Raw genomic sequence first — 20,683 nt, 5'->3', positions numbered from 1 at the left:
CTTTTTAGGATTCTAGGCCTTTGTTTTTGTTGTTTGTTTTTTTGTTTTTTATTTTTATTTTTTGGAGATCAGTTCTCCTTATATCACCCAGGCTAATCTTCAGCTCCTGGGCTCACGCGATTTTCCTACCCCAGCCTTTCAGGTAGTAGCGAGCATGGTTCTAGGACATTCTCGGTTATGGTTAGATTATTCTTGGACTCCAAACTGGTGATGCAGCTGAGCAATACGGAGTGTCCAGAATGGAATGATACTCATGTGCTAGCATCAGCGTACCATCCAAGGCACTCATCACCAGCAACTGTTTGCTTATAGAGCTAGGAATCCCCTTTAAGAAACCTCAGACTCTTGAAATCTTAATGCAGTACAAATAGACTGTGAGAGATATTCCAAAAAAAAAGAAATATAAATGTAATATATTTCAACACAAGTTAAGTCATATATTCCAATAAGCAAAACTGCATTAATAATATTAAGTGTACGTATAAAGAATTTTGCAGCAAGCTTTCCCATGTGGTGTTGGGAACTACTTTAAGAAAAATAGGCCATGAGAAATCTGTCTTCCAGTGATTTTGTAATGATAAAATATTAGCTGAACATTGCAAGGAAAAGCAGCTAAAACGCTTTTTAAATAAATAATATATGTTGAAGACAAGAGAATTAAAGTATCTATTACATTTGGCAGGGTAGATACAAAGGTTAAGTCCATTTTAACCCTATAAAATGTCTCAATCATGAACACAATAAATAATATTTTACTCCATATGTCTTAGAATCAAGAGCCCGTTGTTCTAAGGTTAGCAGTTAAACCACTGTTTTTCTTTTTAGCAAAATCACTTTGTGCTATTGCAAGAGCAGAAAGAAAAAAAGGAAGGAAAGCCATTTTGTAAAATGCAATTTTCTCAGAGATGAACAATCGTTGAACTAAAAGCAGTTGAAAACACAAGCGTTTGTGTTCCCATGCCTGCCCGTGACAACTGAAGAGGACAGAAAAGCTTTACAGCAGGACCTACGCCCACAGTCTACGCGACAGGAGAGCGAGCGGCTATCTACTTCCCTTTCCGAATTCTGGGAAACGAACCTTCCAGCTGAAGATGCTATTCCACCCAGCGAAGACATGCTGAATAGTTAACTGGCACGATAGATACTCTGGGATCAAAATGAACAGATATGAATTTCCATTTTTATACTTATGAGGCCACACCCTTTGGACCCACCTGCCTGCTTTGAGATCCACCTGCACCCTGTGGGGTGCTGGACCCTTCACACATGAACATCCGGGGCTCCTCTTGCAGCTGTGAGGGATGGGGCTGTCACCACGGCTCCCTGCTGATCTAAAAGTAAAGCTCTGGAGGCCTTGTTTCGAAAGCCTGACCTTCTGAACAAGGATTCTGTTTGATTATGCTCACCTTGGGGCAGGAGATGTGGCCTGTCCCTTTTTAGTAATATAAATAACAATTCTGAGAAATATAAAGCAACAAAAGAAGTGATATTCACAATGTATCATGAGGGGTCAGAGGAATTTTCCATTTCCCCTTCATTTTCCAATAAGCATGAACGAGGCTGACTTCTCCATAATGAGATTAGTTTGGAAAATTGTTAATGTTCTCATTTCCCGCCAAACAGCCTTCAGAAATTCACAGCTCATTAGAACTTTCAGAGTAGTTAATAAACAAAGCTTGATATTATTACCTAATTAAAATATATCTCATTCCAACATTTTATTACCAACCATTAAGATTATTCTGCTATAGAGGTTACATAAAAATTATTATTCTGCTTCCTTCTAATTGCACATTTCACAAGGTATTTCTTTCATACAAAAACACAGAGAAATTGCAGATGGGAAGTCAGGTCAGCCACTGTTCATTTAAATAAGCTCTAAATCAATATTCTGCATGCAAGATCACCCAGGAATTCTACCTCAGCATTTCTTCTTAATCGTCTCTTCTACCATATGCTATTGAGGCACAAACACAAACAAGTACTAGAGGTTACATTCCATCTGTGTGGGCGTTTATATCCTTATTATTCTTCTGCTGACGCAGCTTGGCACAGTGGCGGGTATGAGAAGGGAATCAGGGTGCCAGGCTTAGTTCCACCACCTTCTACCGTGCAGCTCGCGGCAAGTTGCTTATTCTCTGTCAGCTTCATTTTCCCTCCTTTAAAAAGCAGTGTTAGTGAGCAACGGGATGAGGCCATCCCGGGTTTCTGAGGGAATCCAGTCTCCCGGAGGCTGCATCCCTGCTCAAGGCCTGGGCTTTCTGAGCCGACCTGGAGAGGAAGTGCTGGGCGCTCGCCCAGGCTGTGAACCCTTTCCTGGTGGCGCCGGGGACACTTATACATCGTCCTGATTCTTTGCTTAAATGTTAGTCAAAGTTTCTAGGGATGACCCTGAGCAACTCAGTCCAAGGGGTGGGCATGGAGGATCGGGGGTTCTCGTGATGCCAACACAGAACTAGAAGTAACAGAAGCACTGGGAGTTAAAAGAACTCTGGAGGTCTGGTGCGTTCCTTGTAATATAGGCTTTGGAAATTTCTGCTTAACCTGAGAAGACATGAAAGTTTGTATTTTAAATATTGACACTCCATTGTCAGTTAGGGATTTTCAAACATTAGAAATCTAATAGTGATATAGGATAGAAGAAATAAAGATAAATAAAAAAGGAGACAAGGGGACTCATAATTCTAAAAATTATGTTTTAAAGAAGTCTGCAACTTCTGAGGCAAAGTCAAAGCTACCTAAGGCTTCCATCTCTGCATTCCCTAGGTTGATTTGTGCTTCTTCCTTTCAGACTGTCACACCCAGAATTTCTTAAGGATACTCTAAGTAAGTTCATAAATTAACCTCATTGAGAAAGTAAAGAGCAACAGCCTGACCTTAAGATAAAGATACAGGTTGAGAGAATTCAAAATACAGTTTAAAAAAAAAAAACTGGGCTCGTGCCTTTCAACTGCAAATGGACCATTATCCCCTGGGGTCAGGGGTCACATCTTTTCCCTGAAGAGAAACATAAATGATCCTCTTCCCAAGAAATAGGGCCCCTCCCTGCAAAGCCTGCACTCTATTTCCTGGAGTGTGTCCTCCTGAATTCTGCCCCATAGACCCCTTCATGCCCATCAGAATGCCCTGGAGATGTTTTCCCCACAGTGGGAGCCAGGGAATGTGCAGCTCCTCCTGTGCAGGCAGTTACATCTGCACTGGGGGTACTATGCAGGCCTCTTTAATTCAACCTGGGAAATATCTCTGTGGAAACAGTGTTAAACCCCACAAACTGAGAACTCAGTCCCCAGGACTACCCTTCTCCCATGCAGATGCCAGTCACAGTGCAGATGCTTCTGAGTGACCAGCTACAAACTGGGATTCCCGTAACCTTTTCCCTGCCTCCATTAATGTACCTGAGTTCACTGAACCCAGAGTAAAACATTTATCTTCTTATCAGAAAAGTTATTACAAAGATACAGATGAAGAGATATTGTTATGATCTGATTTAAACTGTCCCCCAGAGGGCTCATGTATTAAAGACTTCACCCCCGATTCAGCAGAATTCAGAGCCAGAAGGTCAGAAAGTGATTGGATCATGAGGGCTCTGGTCACACAATTGAATTAATCCGTTGATGCATTCACAGTAGAACAGACTATTGGAGCTGGTGGAGACTGTAGGAGGTGAGCAGAAGTTGCAAGAGTAGACTGCTTGGGATGTACCCTGGAAGGTAGAAGCACCCCCAGTCCTCCTCACCTCTCTACCTCCTGTCTTTGCTCTTTGTCTGACTATGACTAGCTCCTACTCTGAAACTACCCAGGAGCTTCCCTCCGTGAATAAACTCATGAGCACACAGAAGACGCAATAACTTCAGAGATCCCAATGAATTAAGAGTTGCGTACGAGGAACAGGGACAAAGTTCAAATATCTGAATTCCTGTAAATGTCTGATAATCTCTCAAGAGAACTGCCCATGTCTAACTTCCAGTTTCATTACTATTTACCAAATAACCAGGTAGTCGTTTGTGTATCTTTAGCTTTATCATCTTCAGCTTTAACTCAAATATTTGAATTAAAAGAAATCAAATATCTTAAGTTCATTTGAGATGTCACCTTTTCAATTTCTTCGCAATAGTAGTGATTTCAGTTAATTCCATGAGATAATTTCTATAACACTTGGCAAGTACTTCAAAAGAAAAAAAGAATAATATAAAAGAACTTTCTACCAAAGAATCAAAAAATTAAGAATTCTCTTAAATGCAAATTGTGGGGGAAGCTTTACTTGACAGAAATAAATGTCATAATACCATCTGCAGTGGTTGATTGATTGTGTCAACTTGGGAAGTTTAGAAACTTAACTAAATCAGCTCTGCAATTCCACCCCCACCCCCAGGTGTAGCAGACCCATCCTTCCACCCTAGGGCAGCTCATTGTCCAGATAGAATAAAGGGGAAACGAGGAAGGACGGACTGGCTTCTGTTCTTCAGAGGAGCTCCAGTCCTCACCTTCAGATTAGACTTCATCTCCTTGTTTTTGGCACAAATTCTTAAGGTTCTGGCTCAGATCCTTCAGCCTTCCATCACAGACCCATTGGCCTCCTCATGTGGACTTGCATGGAACACTTCAGTGAGCTCCAGACCTTGGAATAAAACCTTTGCTCTCTAAGGCTCAGACACACTCTGCATGCTTCCTCTTCTGACTCTAGGACCAACCATTATAAGCCAGTCTTATAAATTCTTATATAGTTATATATCCTGTGTTATATCTGTTTCTCTAATATACCACATTTATTATTTTTTTACCATTAACTAGCTCTCAATTTTTTCATACAAAGGGGAAACAGAAATTACATGAATAATCTAGAATCTTGGCTCTGTCCAATAGCTCTAACTTCCTATACTCAAAATGTATTTCCTGATCCACTCAAAAGTAGACTTAACTTGTCCTTACTTTTCCATGCCCATATGTTAGTATGAGGTGAAGGTATGATACTCATGGAAGGGGAAAAGCCAGAGATGGAATCATGTTCCACATCACACTGGGTTATTTCTTCTCTATCTTCCCTTCATGTGAAGAGTCTTAGGCATGTAACTCTAGTGGTCCACTTCAGCATGATGTTTTTGTTTCAGTGTCTGGTTATGTGTCTTAAACACCTACTTTCGAAATTGAATTTTAGTGAGCATAGTCAGGAGAAGAACGATTTTCAAAAGGAGTATATGTTACTCTGATCTTCGGAAACTACAGAATTCTGTCTTAAGACTGTTGTAAATGATACATACCATCCCTGATACCTTACCACACATAGCCTCAAGGTCCTAAACTGGAGATACCTATGCATTCAAAATATCTTAAAAAATACATACTGTTGTGTGCTAATTAAAAGAAACACTAAAACGTGCATTTGTCAGTAAATGGAAGGTTTGAAAATCATTTTATTTGTGTGCTATTTCATTACCCTAGAGAAGGAGAGAGTAAATGTGAGTACGTGAGGTTCTTTGAAGCAGCTGCATCTGCACTGAAGACCCCACACCTGGCTTAACCTTGGTGGACTCAAACATCAGGAGGGAGACAGGCAAGGGCTGGCACTGACAGTGTCCTGGGTCACCTCAGCTCCCATCAACCTTTGCATCTGTCTAGGATTCTCAGCAGGCACCCAAGGAAGACCCTTTACCATCCGCTCTTGGATTCCCTTTCATCCTCACCTAATGTCACATTTTAGGCTCCTGTAACTCATTAACCTTGTGCACCTCTGATAAACTGAACTTTGTATGTCAGGGTCTTCAAGGATGTTACACACACACACACACACACACACACACACCTATTGACGTACTCTTCCTGGAGGTGCCCCTCCATTGACCCCTGTCCTGACCAGTCCCAAACATGACCACATTGTTTTCCTTATCTGATTTGTCTAGTGTCCTGCCTCTTCCTTTTGTAACACTTGTTAGTAAATTTGTATCCACTTTGTAGATTGTGTGTCTTGTACTAGAAGGAGTATTCTGTGAAGGTAGGAATTATGTCTGCCTTGTTCTTTGTTATAGTATAAGCAACACCCTGGGATGCTGAGTCAGCAGGGTCATTCTCTTATGGATCTCACCCTATAGAGTGGTTGCACCTCACAGAATTCAAGAACTGTGCTCATGAAGACTACAAGAAACCTGAGCTTTAGACCTGGTAATTCTCACTCCCCTTGCAACAAAACAAAACATCCCAGCCAAAATGCTTAATACCCATTCCAAGCTCAAAGGCACTATTTAAGTGTCGCAATATTTAGTCCTTTGATTCTCCAGAAAATGATTTCCACTTGCTAGTCCAGGAGCTCGACAATCCCTTCATTGTGTTCCCAAAGTCTCATTCATTGAACTTTAGGAACTTTAGGAAAATAACCAACTCGTCTGTAAATTGGAATTTGCCTGTACACTGGCTTCTGAATTTGTTATGATTTTTTACATTTGATGTGATAATATCATAAATTGCTCCAGTTTAAAGTACAGGCAATTTCAAATATTTCACTTTTATAATTGTTAAGGCTAGCATCAAATATCCCACTTTAAAAGTAAGTGAAGAAGCTAAACTAACTTCTTGTAAAGCACTATTTATAAGCTTTGAATGTTTACAATTTAATGGTCTCAAATGTTTATAGTGCTCTTTCAAAAATTTTTGCCTTAAACCATTTTTTTCCATTTATTGATGATGTGCTTTATTAAAAATTCAATAATTGAATTGCAGCAGCAGAGGCTATAAAATACTATATTACATCTATAGTAAGGGCATAAAGTTATTTAAGTCCTTTTGGATAATACTGCCATGTAGGAAATTATTTTTTTATTATTGTAGTATTTCTAAGTTTTTAAAAAAAATAATGTAGTTATTAGGTCAACTATGACCATGGGAAATTCTGCTTCTAATAAAGGCTTTAAAACCACATTTACTTAATAGGGATAAAGACTTTTACTTACTTCATAACACAGTGTTTAGGACTTGTTCATAGTTTTACTAATAAACTACACATTATGAGAAAATTTTATCATTAGAAAAGTGCCTAAATAACCTTAGATATGAGTGGATTATCTAAATAAACTTAAAGCAATTATGAACTTAAAGCCTTTTTTCATAGAAATTCAGTGCAGATATTTCCTCACTACCACTGTATTGTGTAATATGGCTATTTTCATATGAAATGTTATTAGGCAATCATGCACTTAGTTGTCTTGGGGATAAAAGAAGAAAATCCAAGAAATTGATAGAATGAAATAAATTCTTTGAAATATCAACATACTGGATGTATGAGATGTATTCTATGGAGATTTTTTAAAGAGCAAATAAATAATCCAGCTATTTTTCACAACCTAGGTAAGGGGCAGTTTTGCACCATTAAATATTTTCCACAAATCCACCAAAATGAAAGATAAATCTGTCCCCAAACACTGAGAATTCCAAACTCCTTATTCCATACCCTTCCTCAGACCTTTAGCCATGGCACCTCCAGAGCCATATTACTTTCCTAGAAGAACAAACTGAAAGGAAAGAAAATCTTTGATTTTTTTCCTTTGTCTGTCTCTGTGCTTTTAACAAATGCGTATATTGCTGATTAGTCTTTTATTGCATCTACCAGCCATTTACTCAACAAACATTAAATACCACCTATTTTAAGACAGATTGTGAACACTGAGGATGCACGCTAGCACATGTTCTTTGTCCAAGGGTTTTCGATTTAAGTCCACACAAAGGAAAGAGACATTGTCAGAACCACATGACAAGGGCCCGAGGGACCTGCTGAAAGGACCTCGCAAGGCAAAGCACAGAGTCTCCTCAGTCAAATGTGGACAAATGGAGGGTTCTTGGAGGCTGGCATAGCTTTACTGAGTTTTGAAGAATGAATAGAAATCAAATAGAGGAAAATGGAGACAAAGTTGTGTTATGAATAGGAACTAATATTTGAAATGTCAAGAAGCAAAGCAGTGTGCAGCTTTTGGAGAAGTGTAAGTATTTATGCTGACAGCGATGAAGTTTGGGAAAGCTTCGTAGGTGACAGGTCTAGAGAGAGAACAGCGTGCTTGTATATCCAGCTAAGGAGTCTAAACCTCGTGATAAAGCTATGAAAATCGCCTGAATGTTTTAAGGGGAGGAGTGACACAACCCTAAGCAAATGTTAGACTCCTCTGAAAGCTGTGCAGAAAAAAGACTGAAAACCTCCGTGTAAAGATGAGGAGACCAGTTAAAACAGCTCTGCAATGACTCAGCGGAAATAGCAGCAGCAGCACTAATGTGTGTGGTGCACCCCTTAGGCAGGCTTCTGTGCCTCCTGCTTCGTGTGCACTCGCTCAGTCAGCGCCTCCCCCACCCTACGGGCACGTACATTTTTAACCTTTCTTTAAACGTCAGTCAGTTTAGTCTAAGAAAGGGTGATGTCCAACTTGCCAAGGCCCACATCATTAGTAACAGCCGAGCTGCTGCTGAGCACAGGTCTATGCAGTGGGAATGCATAACCATGCCCTGGGAATTAGTGTCTGATCTTGAGGAAATGATAATGGACATGTGCTGAGAGAAATACTAGGGAAAGACACGGACATATAAGTGTCTTTTCAGTGCTGGGCCTCTAACCCAGGCCTCACACGCTTAGCAAGTACTGTGTCACTGAGTTACCTCCCCAGCCCCATGTTAGGAATTTCAATTAAGCTTAAATTTTGAATTTAAATTTTGTAGTCCTGGGGTGATTAGATATATCAATAAAGTTAGTGAGATAAACTAATCAAAGATCTCTTTACACAAGAGACAGAGGAAATTGCTTATAAAAGAGTTCAACTTAGAAATATAGAAAGTCAAGGTGTCACTTGACTGCAGACCAACAAACATGACATAGTAATGTCTAATTGGATGGGGAACCAGTAAGTATCTATAGTATGAATTTTTCTTTGGCCTAGATCCTCAGAACACATAGAGAAGCAACACACCTCCCTCTTCCTCTTCACAGGTCACATAGGGACCAGGTGCTGCGGCTGGGCCCCAGTACGTAGTGTGGTCTGTGGAACAGTGAAGAAAGCACGGCACAGCCCTCACTGTGATGTGTGTGGAGATGGCAGAAGGTTGTTGGTACTGGAAACTTTTCAAAAGCCAGGTGTGTAGTTTGGGGATATGCAAAAGTGCAAAGTATTGCAGGGTGAATCTGCTGAAATAATTACTAGCAACTATAATCTATCTCCGTACCAGGTGGAAAGTGTAAGAGAGAGGAAAAGAACAATAATTCTCACTTTGGAGGACAATATATCTCATCTCTCAGAAAACTCTCACATTTGTGGTGCATAACAGGTTTAGAAAAGAATGATTCATACATGAACCTGAGATTCTGCATCTTCCCACAGGCTTATGATGCAAGATGCATATCGTGTCTTTTGCACACGTGCAATGCCAGGTAAAACCCAGAGATGAGTACGCATCTCACTGCCCATCCTGACAGCAAGGAGTGATGGGAGTGAAGATTCCTCTCAGAGACGACATGTCATTGCCACTGTGGGAGGTGTAGACGTAACAATAGGGCGTTGATTTTCCTCCCCAGTGGGAGTCTGCTGTATCACTTTCCCTGAAAGTCTACCTCCAGATAAAACGCTGCAGTGAGCCAAGTAAAGAACTTTCACATCCTTATGATGCCAAGTTGGGATTCCTAGCATGGCATTCAGGAAACTTCCAAACAATTGCTGGAACAAGAATGCAGCATAAGTCCAACATTAAGCCTATTCTATTCATTCTAAGGATCGGCCATATCTGGGCTTGTTTGAAAGAGACTATTATTAACTTACCCAAGGGCTTAATCGAATAAATGATCGCAAACATCTTGAAGAAGAAGAATAACAGGAGACTTGGCTTGTACAATGGCCTGTCATGCAATTGCAGTAATGGACAGCAGCAGCAACGCTGGTGGTAATAGAACCATGGTCCTGCTGTCTCCAGTTTCCTGGACACCGGTGTCTTAGTCACTTCCTCATCCATGGGACACAACGCCCACAATTTAAAGGTGGACAGATTTATTTGCGCTCGCATTTACAATCCATGGGTGGCTAATTCCAAGTCAGAGGGGTGGTGGAAGGCCCTGGGCAGAGGAAATCAGCTCAGATCACGGCCGAGAGGTAAAGTGTGAGCTGAAGAGGGAGCTAACCCCTTCCGGGTCACACACCAAGAGCCTGCCTCTCTGGTCACCTGATCAGAAGCACTTCTCATGCCGTCCTGGTATTATCTCTTTCCTTTCTGCAGACTCTTTTAATTACCACATAATCTCAGTGTTGGTAAATTGTCTTGAGAACACCTGGTATTTAGTGTTTGTTGAATAAATGACAGAAAGATGAAGAGAAAGAACAGACAAGTCAGCAAAGTGTGAGTGGTGAGAGCAGAGACAGGAAGTAGGTCAGCTGTGCTATCCCCCATTTCAATCTCCTTCCAAAGCTTTGCCTACGAGCACTTGAGACCATAGTGCCAGGCATCACATTCCTGGTGCATTCTATTTTAAATTTCCACTGCTTTAATGGAAATAACATAAACATTGGAAATAGTAACATCATTTTCACAAGGCAGTAACAGTGGACCCAGGAGACATCTATAATCAGATGTTACTGGCATAAAATACTATTAATGTCAGAGGCATTTGACAATAAAATACAGAGAGGCTAGGTGAACTTAGCAAGATGGCTGCTATGGCTTGACTGCTTGTCCCCTCAAGCTCAGGTTTAAATCTGATTGTCATTCATTGAGGTGACAAGGATCCTGCACCTGGAATATCTTAATTTTTCTATCTTCCACTTCCCTCACCCTCCACCCTGGGCCCTGTCCCATCTGCAGGAGATCCATCCCATTGCTTGCTTCTTTCTATCTATATATTTTGCTTTTTTTCGCACTTTGCCTTAGTCAAATAAAAGATATCAAACAATGTACAACTTTGTATGTCTGTTTTACTTCCCACAACATTTTCTACAAATTCCTCATATTTATCCTTCTTTATAGCCATGTGCTAGTCCACTGTGTATAGTTGCCACATATTCTTTATCCGTTCATGTGCTGATGGACATCCAGGCTGCTTCCAGGATTTAGCTCTTACGATCTGAGCTTGTGTAAACCTTGGTGTGCATGGACCTCTGTAGTATAAGGATAACAAATTACCAAGAGAAGTGGGGGAGGAGATTCAGAGGCAAAGGGAGGGAAAGGGCAGGAAAAGGAAGGGGATTTAAAAAAGAAACAAGCTATATCATGTGCATGTACCTGCTCTTCAAGATGAGTGTAAATGGTCCGAACTGCAAATTTAATTGTCATTAGAATAATTCTGAGAGATGAGGACCACTTTAAGTGGCCGCCAGGCCTTGAGCACTCTGCCCTCATGAATAGATTAACACCATTTCCTAGTGTGGGGTTATTATCTTGGAAGGGGCTCCTTACACGACAAGGCTAGCTCACTTTGTCCCTCTCTCTGTTTTCTTCACCATTCCACCACGTTGATGCCTTTAGTTGTGGCAAAATGCAGAAAAAATACTTCACCAAATGACAGTAACTTGGCATTGGAATTCCCAATCTTCAGAATTGTAAAGCTCTGTTTAGTACAAATCACCCAATGTGTATAGCCTGTTAGAAGTGTAAAACAGGCCAAGACAACTGTGGGGCAGAAGTTTCCAGGTTTCAGGAACACCAATTTGACAAACTGTCTACACAGAATGCATTTTCCCGAGAGCTAAGGAGACCAGAGGACAGCCTGCAACATTTGAGGTGGTTCACAGAAATAACGAAGAAACCCTGGAGAGTATTAGACAGGCCATGTTACAAAGGACGCCCCATGTCACCACGACCCAGGCAACACAAAGCAGAACACCCTCCTCTGGGTGGAGAAGGAAGAGTGAAGCAAACATCACACTTTTCCTTACCTACCGCAGAGACCTGCTCCAGACAGGCCTGAAACCAGGGCTCCCTGTGACTGTCCCCTGTGGACACAGGCTGCGGGTCCTTCCCGCTCGGGGCTGGTCTCAGTGCCGCGGACTCTAGTTAGATCCCTCAGCCCAGGCTCTAGGTTCTTACTACAAGCTTAGCTCCTGGCTGCCCCATGGTCCAGGATCCAGGCTGATCACAGCATCTAGCTGTTCGCATCTCTCATACTTCAGGTGCCCTCTGTAGACTCAGGCCCCATCCCTGCTGGGCACCAAGCCCAGCCCAGTGGGTGCTAGAGCTCCTTCATCTCAGGACCAGGTCTATCCCCAAATACCCAGGCTGACCCCAGACCAGACACACAGACTGAGGCTTGGGGCCACATCACTGCCAGATCAGCCTATGTAGACTCAGGATCCAGGCATTCTCTATGGACCCAACTAGGAGGCCTGCTCAGCTGAGGACTCACCAGATTGCTCTCTTCCTGGTGCTCTAGAGAGGAAGATGGGTAGAGCTTCCCATGATGAAATCAGTGTGTTAAGGCCAGAAGAGGTTTCCACTTCTCTGTACAGGGAAGAAAGGGTGACAAGATTAAGAAAAGCTCATGGCTTATGGGATACCATCAAGCAAGTATGTACATACATTATAGAAAGTCCAGAAAGAGTAGAGAAAGAGGAAAATGTGGAAAGTTTACTTAAAGAAATAATGATTTAAAAATTGCAGAGACTAGAATGTATAAAAGGAACTAAATCCATGAATCCTAAAGAATCTCAAGTAAATACGACAGAAATAAGTCCTCCCCAAAAACGTTATAAGCAAATTCTCAAAATGCTAAAACAAAAGGAGAATTTTGAAAGAAGCAAGAGAGCTGGGGAATATAGCTCAGCGGCACAAGTGCCTGCCAGGCAAGCACAAGGTCCTGAGTTCAATTCCAGGTACAAATAAAAGAAGCAGCAAGGAGAAAATCACTTGTCATATGACAGAGAACCAAAATAAGAGAATCAGCAGATTTCTGAGCAGAAACCTTGCCATCCTAAGGAGAATGGAATGATGCCTTCCAAGTGGTGAAAGAACAGATATTGCCAGCAAGGAGCACTGTTCCTCGCTAGGAAATAAAATGAGAATTTTCTCAGTCAAAATCTGGAGAGTTCATCACCACTAGGTCTGCCCCAGAAAAAGCAATGAGAGGAATTCTTCAATTTTAAATGAAACAGTGCAAGTCAACAACATTAAAGCACACAAAGTACAAAACTCTAGGTAAAAGTAAGAATACTCTAAAATTGCAATGACAGTGAATAAATAACTCTAGCTTAAGTTAAATGACAAAGGTGTTTAAGTGTTTAAATGCTTATTTCTGAGAACTTGACAATGGAATATAATATAACGGATATACATTGTGTGACTAATACAAAAATGTGGAGGGAAAGAGTTAAAGTGTGGAAAAAAGAGACATGTGCAAGAAAATCAGAAATGAAACGAGAGATTACAATGGTATCAGAAACAGAAAGAACTGTAAAAGGCTACTCTGACCAACTGTATACCGAAAATTGTATAGCTACAAGAAGTGGGTAAAGTCCTTGACCTAACCTTCCAGGCCTGAATTTTGAAGAAATGAATAAAAGTAGAAATTAATGAAAAGTAGGAAGTGTTAAACATTGTGCCAAAGAAAAGCCCAGGACCTAATGACTTTGCTGCTGAATTCTACTAAATGTATTTTTCCTTTTTCTTCTGTTTTAAAATTTATTTTAACTGATATATAAAAGCATAAAATTGTACACATTAATAGGGTAGTGCATGAAGCTCCATCTACACATTGCAGAATATTTAAATCAGGTTAAACATGCCGGTCGCCTCCAACGTCTATCATTTCTTTACGGTAAAGACATTCAAAGTCCTTTCCCCTAGCCTTCCAGTGTGCAGTGCATTGCTGTTCCCCGCAGTCAGCCTGCATCGCAGCTGCACAGCAGAGCTTCTCCTTCCTGTTGTTTAGTTCCCATCCCACTACTTCAGGCTCTGATAACCACGATACTCCTTTCAGCTTCTATGCAATGATCACTGAGGTTCCACGTATCCCTGAGCTCACGCAGTCCTTCTCTTTCTCTATATCAGCATAATAACATCTAGTTGCATCCGCATTTTTGTAAGTAACTACACTCCATTCTTTTCAAAAGTTGCCTGACATTCCATTGTGTACGTGCAGTGATTATTCTTTGCCCACTCAGCAGCTGCTGCTCATGTCATTTGCTTCCATTTCTCGGTTACTGCGAAGAGTCCTACAGTGAACACAGACATGCACAGGCCGCGTGAACAGACTAACTCCACTTGCTTTCTCTATACACCCACAAATGGGACTGCGAGGTAATATGGTGGCTCTACTGGTGACTTCTTGAGGACCGCCAGACTATTTTGCACCATGGCTGTACTGATGCAACTTCCTGCCAATGGTGTGCAAGGCTCCCTTTTCCTTCACACCTTGCCATCCTTGTTATCTGAGATTTTGATAACAGCCATGCTTGTTGGATGCCGAGATTCCTCACTGTGTGATGGAGACCACTATGAAGTGGCTTTGTGCAGGATTTAATATTAACCAATTGACTTTCCACGTTTACGTGCGAGTTGTGCAAAGCTTAGGCACCTTGTCTGAAGATGGGCAGTGGACTCAGAGTCAGTAAACCTCTGTGAGTCCCTGGTCCCCGCTGAGGCCTGTATTGGCCTGTGAAGCTGTGGACAGGTAAGGCCACAGCTAAGGGCATCTGGCTCCAACCCCAGTTAACCTAAAGGAGACTGAAGCTGCAGGCATCTCACTCCTACAGTGAAGGCCTCCTGGAGATAACATGGTTCTCCTAAATTAAGATAATGTTTGGAGAATTCCATAATCAGTTTCCCAAGTCCTGCTCAGATTCCCCCTTTTGTTTGTAAACCAAATAAATATGGGCTGCCCAAGGAAGTCTTGGTCTAAACTCAGAGAATATCAAATGCTGTAAGAGAGTTAGACCCTCCTGGAGCCCTGAAATCATTTCAGTTGTCTCATTTATTTAAGCCTTTGCCATCCACTCTCTTGGGAGATTGTGGGCCTGATCAGTCTGCAATAACTAAGGGTTATTTAACCTAATAATTGTGGTTTTGATTTGCACTTCCCTCGTGGTTACAAATGAGCAGTTTTTCATATACTGTGCCTATTGGCAATTTTCACTTCTTCTTTTGGAAATGAATATTTACAATGATTGCATATTTTAAATTTGGTTATTTGCTATTGATATTTTGAATTTTTTATACATCAAGACATCAGCACTTTTTCACATGTATGCTTTGCTAATGTTTTAGCCCAGGCTTTAGGTAATTTGTATACTCATGATGGTCTCCTTTGCTGTGCAAAACTTTATAGTTGGATGTGACTAATTTATCTATATTTGCTTTTGGTTTAATGCACTTTAGGGATCTTGTTAAAAAAATTCTTGACCTTTCCCGCATTCTGATATGTTTTAGTAAAATAACGATAAACAAAACACAAAATTAGTAGAAGGAAAGAAATAATAAAGATAAAGCAGAAATAAATGAAATAGAGAATAGGGATACAATATACAAGATGTATGAAATAAAGAAATGGCTCTTCAAAAAGATTTTAAAAAAAAGTGCTCAGCTAGTGGTAACACTTAGGTAGCCTAAGAAAAAGAAAAGACTCAAAATTTAATCATATATGAAAAGAGAGATATTACAATTGACACCATAGAAATTTAAAGATTTATTATGAACAAAGATTATGAACAACTATTGCCAAAAATGTGATAATGTAGAAGAAATGGACAATATCCTAGACATATACCCCTTATCAAGACTAAATCATGAAGAAATACAAACCTTAACAGAACAATAACCAGGAACAAGATTGAGTTAGTAATAAAAAGCCTCCCACTAAAGAAAAGCCTGGACTAGACAGCTTCAATGCTGAATTATACTAAATAATTAAGAAATAACCAGGTATGGTGGTGCATGCCTGTAATCCCAGCACTTGGGAGTCTGAGGCAGGAAGATCTTTGCAATTTCAAGACCAGCCAGGGCTACAAAGTGAGCTCAAGGCTGGCCTGAACTGCATAACAAGAAAGAAAGAATACTAACACAACTTATGTTATTCCAAAACATAGAAGAGGAAAGAATACTTCAAAACACATTCTATGAGAATAGCTTACCAAAAGCAGATAAGGACACAGAAAACAAAACAAAACAAAAACACAAACCAATATCCTTGATGCACATAGTCCAAAAAAATTCTCAATGAAAAAGTAGCAAGCTCAACCCAACAAACATTAAAAAGATGATTAATATCATCAAGTAAGACTCACTTCCACAGATGCAAGGGCAGCTCAGCGGGTGCCAGTCAATGAGCTTGGTAGACCACCTCACAGAATAAAAGACAATGGTGAGGCAATCATTTCAATACATGCAAAGACATCATGTGAGAAACTTCACCACTCCTTCATGATTAAAAAAACACTAGGTATGGAAAGAATGTATCTGAAGGGCAACTCACAATAAATCCACAGCTAACATACTGAATCACAAAAAGCTAAAATTTTTCTATCTAAAATCTAGAACACAACAAAAATGTTCAATTTCATTTCCATTATTGAACACAGTTCTGAAAGTCCCAGCCAGAGCAGTAAGTTAGGAGAAAGAAATAAAAGGCATCTAAAATGAAAAATAAGTCAAACTGGAAATATTTGTACACAACACAATCATCTGTAGAAAACCCTAAAACCTCAGTAAAAGGAATAAATGAATTTATTGACTTCTCAGGATATAAAATCAACATGCAAAACTCTAATACTGTTATATGACAATAGCAAGTAATCAAAGAAACAGATATTAAAAATAATTCCACTTATAATAGTCACAAAAGTCAAATAGCTAAGGATAAAATTTACCAAAGCTACTCTGCATTAAAAATTAGGAAAAATGGTTCAAATAAATTAAAGAGGACACAAAAAGTTAGAAAAATATCCTATGTTCACGGATTAGAAGAATAAATAATTTTATAATCTCCACACTACTCAAAGCAATTTAGAGATTCAATGTAGTCCCTGTCAAAATACCAATGATATTCTTCTCAGAACTAAAAAACTCTAAAGTTTATACAAAACCACAAACATTGTGAATACCAAAGCCATCTTGTGCAGAAAGAATAAAGCAGTGAACATTCTTCTAGTTGATTTAAAAGCATACTAAAAGTTGTTTTTATTAAAACAGCACATATTTGAAGAAAAACAGAACATAGACCATGGAAAACAGGAGGAAGCCCACTCTCCTACAACCAAGTGATTTCCTATGCAGGTGCTGAGAACATATACTGAAGAAAGGACAGGATTTTCCATAGGTTGTTTGGAAAAATCAAATGCTCTGTACATAGAGGGAAATAAGACCTCTATCTCCCGTCATATAAAGAATTAACTCAAAATGGATTAAATGCATAAGCATGCAAGTCACCTTTCCATTGCAGGGACAAAATTTACTGGAAGAAAATGTAAGCGTTTTTCACTAAGTATTTAAAGAACTCATAATAATCTTTCTCGAAATATTCCAAACAATAAAATTAATGATGAGGCAACACTTTCATATTCATTTGATGAAGCCAGCATTATCATGGTACTAAAGCTAGAAAATCAAATTATGAGAAAAATGTAGTCAGTATTCTAGATTAGCACACATGCAAGAATCCTCAGCAGAATAGAAGTGAATCTAAGGAAATCATGTGATGAAAAGATCATACACCATAATCAAGTAAATTTTATCCCTAGAATGGTACAACACACACAAATCAATATGATACTGCACATTACCAGAATTCATAAAAATTACATGATCATCTCAATAGATGCAGATAATGTCTTTAAGTACTTCACAAAATTAACATGCATTCATAATGAAATTCTGAACAGAATATGTATGAAAGGAATATTGTTCAAGATAGCCTATATATGACAATTTGATAGCCAGTGTCATTTCCAGTGAAGGGAAGGGTAAAATTGTTAAATACGACATTTCTTGAAAAGACTCGCATATGGGGGGGGCTTGATCACCAGAGCAGCAGTGTTCATGGTGGGTCCCAGAGAGGTAACTTGGTCTTGATGGCGAGGTACATGACCATGGATTAGTGCCCACAGACTCATAGCTGAACAGGTTAATTAGGAAGCAGGCTTCAGTTGGAAGAATGAGGTCAGCTTTGAAGGGTACAGCCTGACCCAAGGTATCCAAGGGCCTCCCTCTTTCTCTGGTTCTTCCCCTACTGTCTCCTAGATGCCATGAGTTCCACAGCTTTCTTCCAATGTGCTCTACCTATACAATATTTCTACTTTGAAGCCCATCAAAAATGGACTCTGAAACCATAAACCTTTTCTCAATTGAGTAGTGAATGCAATGGAAAGGTGACTTACACAATCATGGACAAAACAAGGATTCTCACTTTTGCCAATTCTATTCAACATTACTGGAAATCTTACCTCAAGAAATTGGGCAAGAAAAAGAATCAGCATCAAAATTAAAAATTAAGAAGTAAAATTATTTCCATTTGTATGTATGATCTAGTATGATCATAGTATGTAAAATACTATGATCTAGTATGTAAAATACTCTAAAATCTCTACCAAAAATGTTACAATTGTTAAGAGTTCAATAAATTGCATGACACAAAATCAATATACCCAAATCAGTTATGTTTCTAAATATTAAAAACAACCTGAACAAGAAATTAGCAAAATGTCTGTTTTACAATAATGTAAAGTGTGTGTGTGTGTGTGTGTGTGTGTGTGTGTAGATCTAACAAGGAGATGATACAGACATAAAGAGTACAAAATATTAATGAAATAAATTGAAAAGAGACCCAAATGAGAAGATATCCCACATCTACTGATGAAAGAATTAATATTGTAAAATGTCCGCATATTATAAAATGTAGATTCAGTGAGTTATTTTTTAATTTGATTATAAAATCATAGGCAACAAAAATAGACAGACCTGACAACATCAACCTAAATATCTATCTCTGAAAAGAAAGGGAAAAAATAAATCATGTGAAAAGACAACCTGTGTCATAGGACAGAAATATTTGCAATTCTTCATACATGTTTAATGAGGGATTAAAACCCAACATATATAAGGAATTCAAGCGACTCAATAACAAAAAATAAAATTTCAGTAAAGCCCCTCAAAAAAGTTTCTCAAAAATAAGACATACAAAAAATGTGTGAGAAGTGGGGATGGGGATTTAGCTCAGCCGCAAAGCGCCTGCCTGGCAAGCGCAAGGTCCTGAGTTCGGTTCCCGGTACCGGAGAAAAACCAAAAAAAAAAAAAAAAAAAAAATGTGTGAGAAGTATTTCAAAATTTTTCCTCTCCTCTAATAATCAGGGAAGTTCAAATCAAAATGACAGAGAGATATCATCTCACGCCTGAGAGGACGGCCGTTAGTAAAGATGGTGAAAGAGACTATGTGCTGAGGAGGAATTGCGTGCGGGGAAGCCCTAGCTCTCTGCTGGGGGGAATGTGAATTGTTACAACCACTGCCAAAGACAGTGATGACGGTTCTTCAAAATTCAAAATAGAATCGCCGTGCGAACCAGTAGTTCTGTGTCTTGGGGTCCATCCAGAGGCGCAAGGATAGAGAAAATGTCACATACGTACAAGAGAATATTATTTAACCTTCAGGAAAGGAAGGAATACCGTGTGCCCTTACTTACAGGCAGAATCAAGGAGTCCAAATTGGGAACACAAAGTGAAATGTCGGATAAGCCGAGAGAGGGGCTGAGGGCGGTGGAGATACTGGTCGAGGGTAACGTTTCAGTTATGCCGGGTGAACAGGCCTTGGGGTAATAATGAACAGCAGAACACAAAGCAACATTGTGAATGATAAGAATCGTAATGATAGTATCGTGGTAATTATATCGCAGTGTACCCTAACGTACAATGTTCATGGTAAAGATATACACGTTTACTGGTCCGTTATGTTTCAATAAGGCTGGGGAGGAGAAAGAAGCTAACAGATCTCAGAGCAGCGACAAGTTCCTGTAATAAATATGAAGCTCCGACTGGCAGTACGAGTACAAGTTCTGAAAAGGGTGGGGAAGAGAAGAATTTTTAAAGATTACCTAGGTTCAGACTAAAAACAAATTGTCTCACGATTTATTATGTAGCTTTGAAACATATTTTCCTAAGGAAGTAAAATCTGGAAGGCTGACGAGATGTAGGAAATGGCCTGAAATGAGTGCAATATTTGCTTGGACTATGAGCAGACTGAGATGAGAGTCATCCACATAAAACACACAGGAGCAGAAGCAAATGCGCAGGTGAGGAGCTGGGACCTTGCTGGAAAAGGATGGCCTCAGGTTCGAACTCGAGGCCTGTGAACTGTCCCACTGCAAATGCTGGTTTTGTGGTATGAACAGACGCCACATAAGCACATCCAAGGAGAACAAGTGTCCGCCCACTGCAGAGGCAGCCTGTGCTGGGGAAGCCGGGAAGCACAGTCAAGGAGGCGGTGGCCAGGGAGCCCTTTCCCTGAGGTGAGCTGCGATGGCTTGATGAGGAAGTGAGAGCTACCTTTCCATTCTTAAAATCTTCCATAAGAAGACACAAAAGGGACAGGACATGAGAAAGGTCAAAAATGTTTCAGGGAGATTTATCACAAGAGGAATGTGAAGGAACTGAAAAACTAGAGAAATGTTACACGAGGAAAGGGTGCTCACACTGGACAACGTGAGTGAGGGTGGAGGCGAGCGGCTCCAAGCCTACGCCACAGCAGGCACGCGCGAGGTCA

The 20,683-nt window shown here is 40.0% G+C and overlaps 1 long non-coding RNA gene across 1 annotated transcript; it reads right to left on the bottom strand.

The window, feature by feature from the left end:
- Positions 1-10,916: 10,916 nt before the first annotated feature.
- On the bottom strand, positions 10,917-20,683 carry LOC102016089. The gene is made up of 3 exons (XR_261746.2): positions 20,613-20,683; positions 12,350-12,444; positions 10,917-11,105 (listed from the first exon to the last, which is right to left on the bottom strand). It is a non-coding gene; the product is annotated as an uncharacterized LOC102016089 (long non-coding RNA).

Source organism: Chinchilla lanigera, unplaced genomic scaffold (assembly GCF_000276665.1).
Source record: "Chinchilla lanigera isolate Chin_1 unplaced genomic scaffold, ChiLan1.0 scaffold00035, whole genome shotgun sequence".
NCBI classification, from domain to species: domain Eukaryota; kingdom Metazoa; phylum Chordata; class Mammalia; order Rodentia; family Chinchillidae; genus Chinchilla; species Chinchilla lanigera.
The sequence above is the reverse complement of the archived record's forward strand: the minus strand, read 5'-3'. Positions and strand labels throughout refer to the sequence as shown.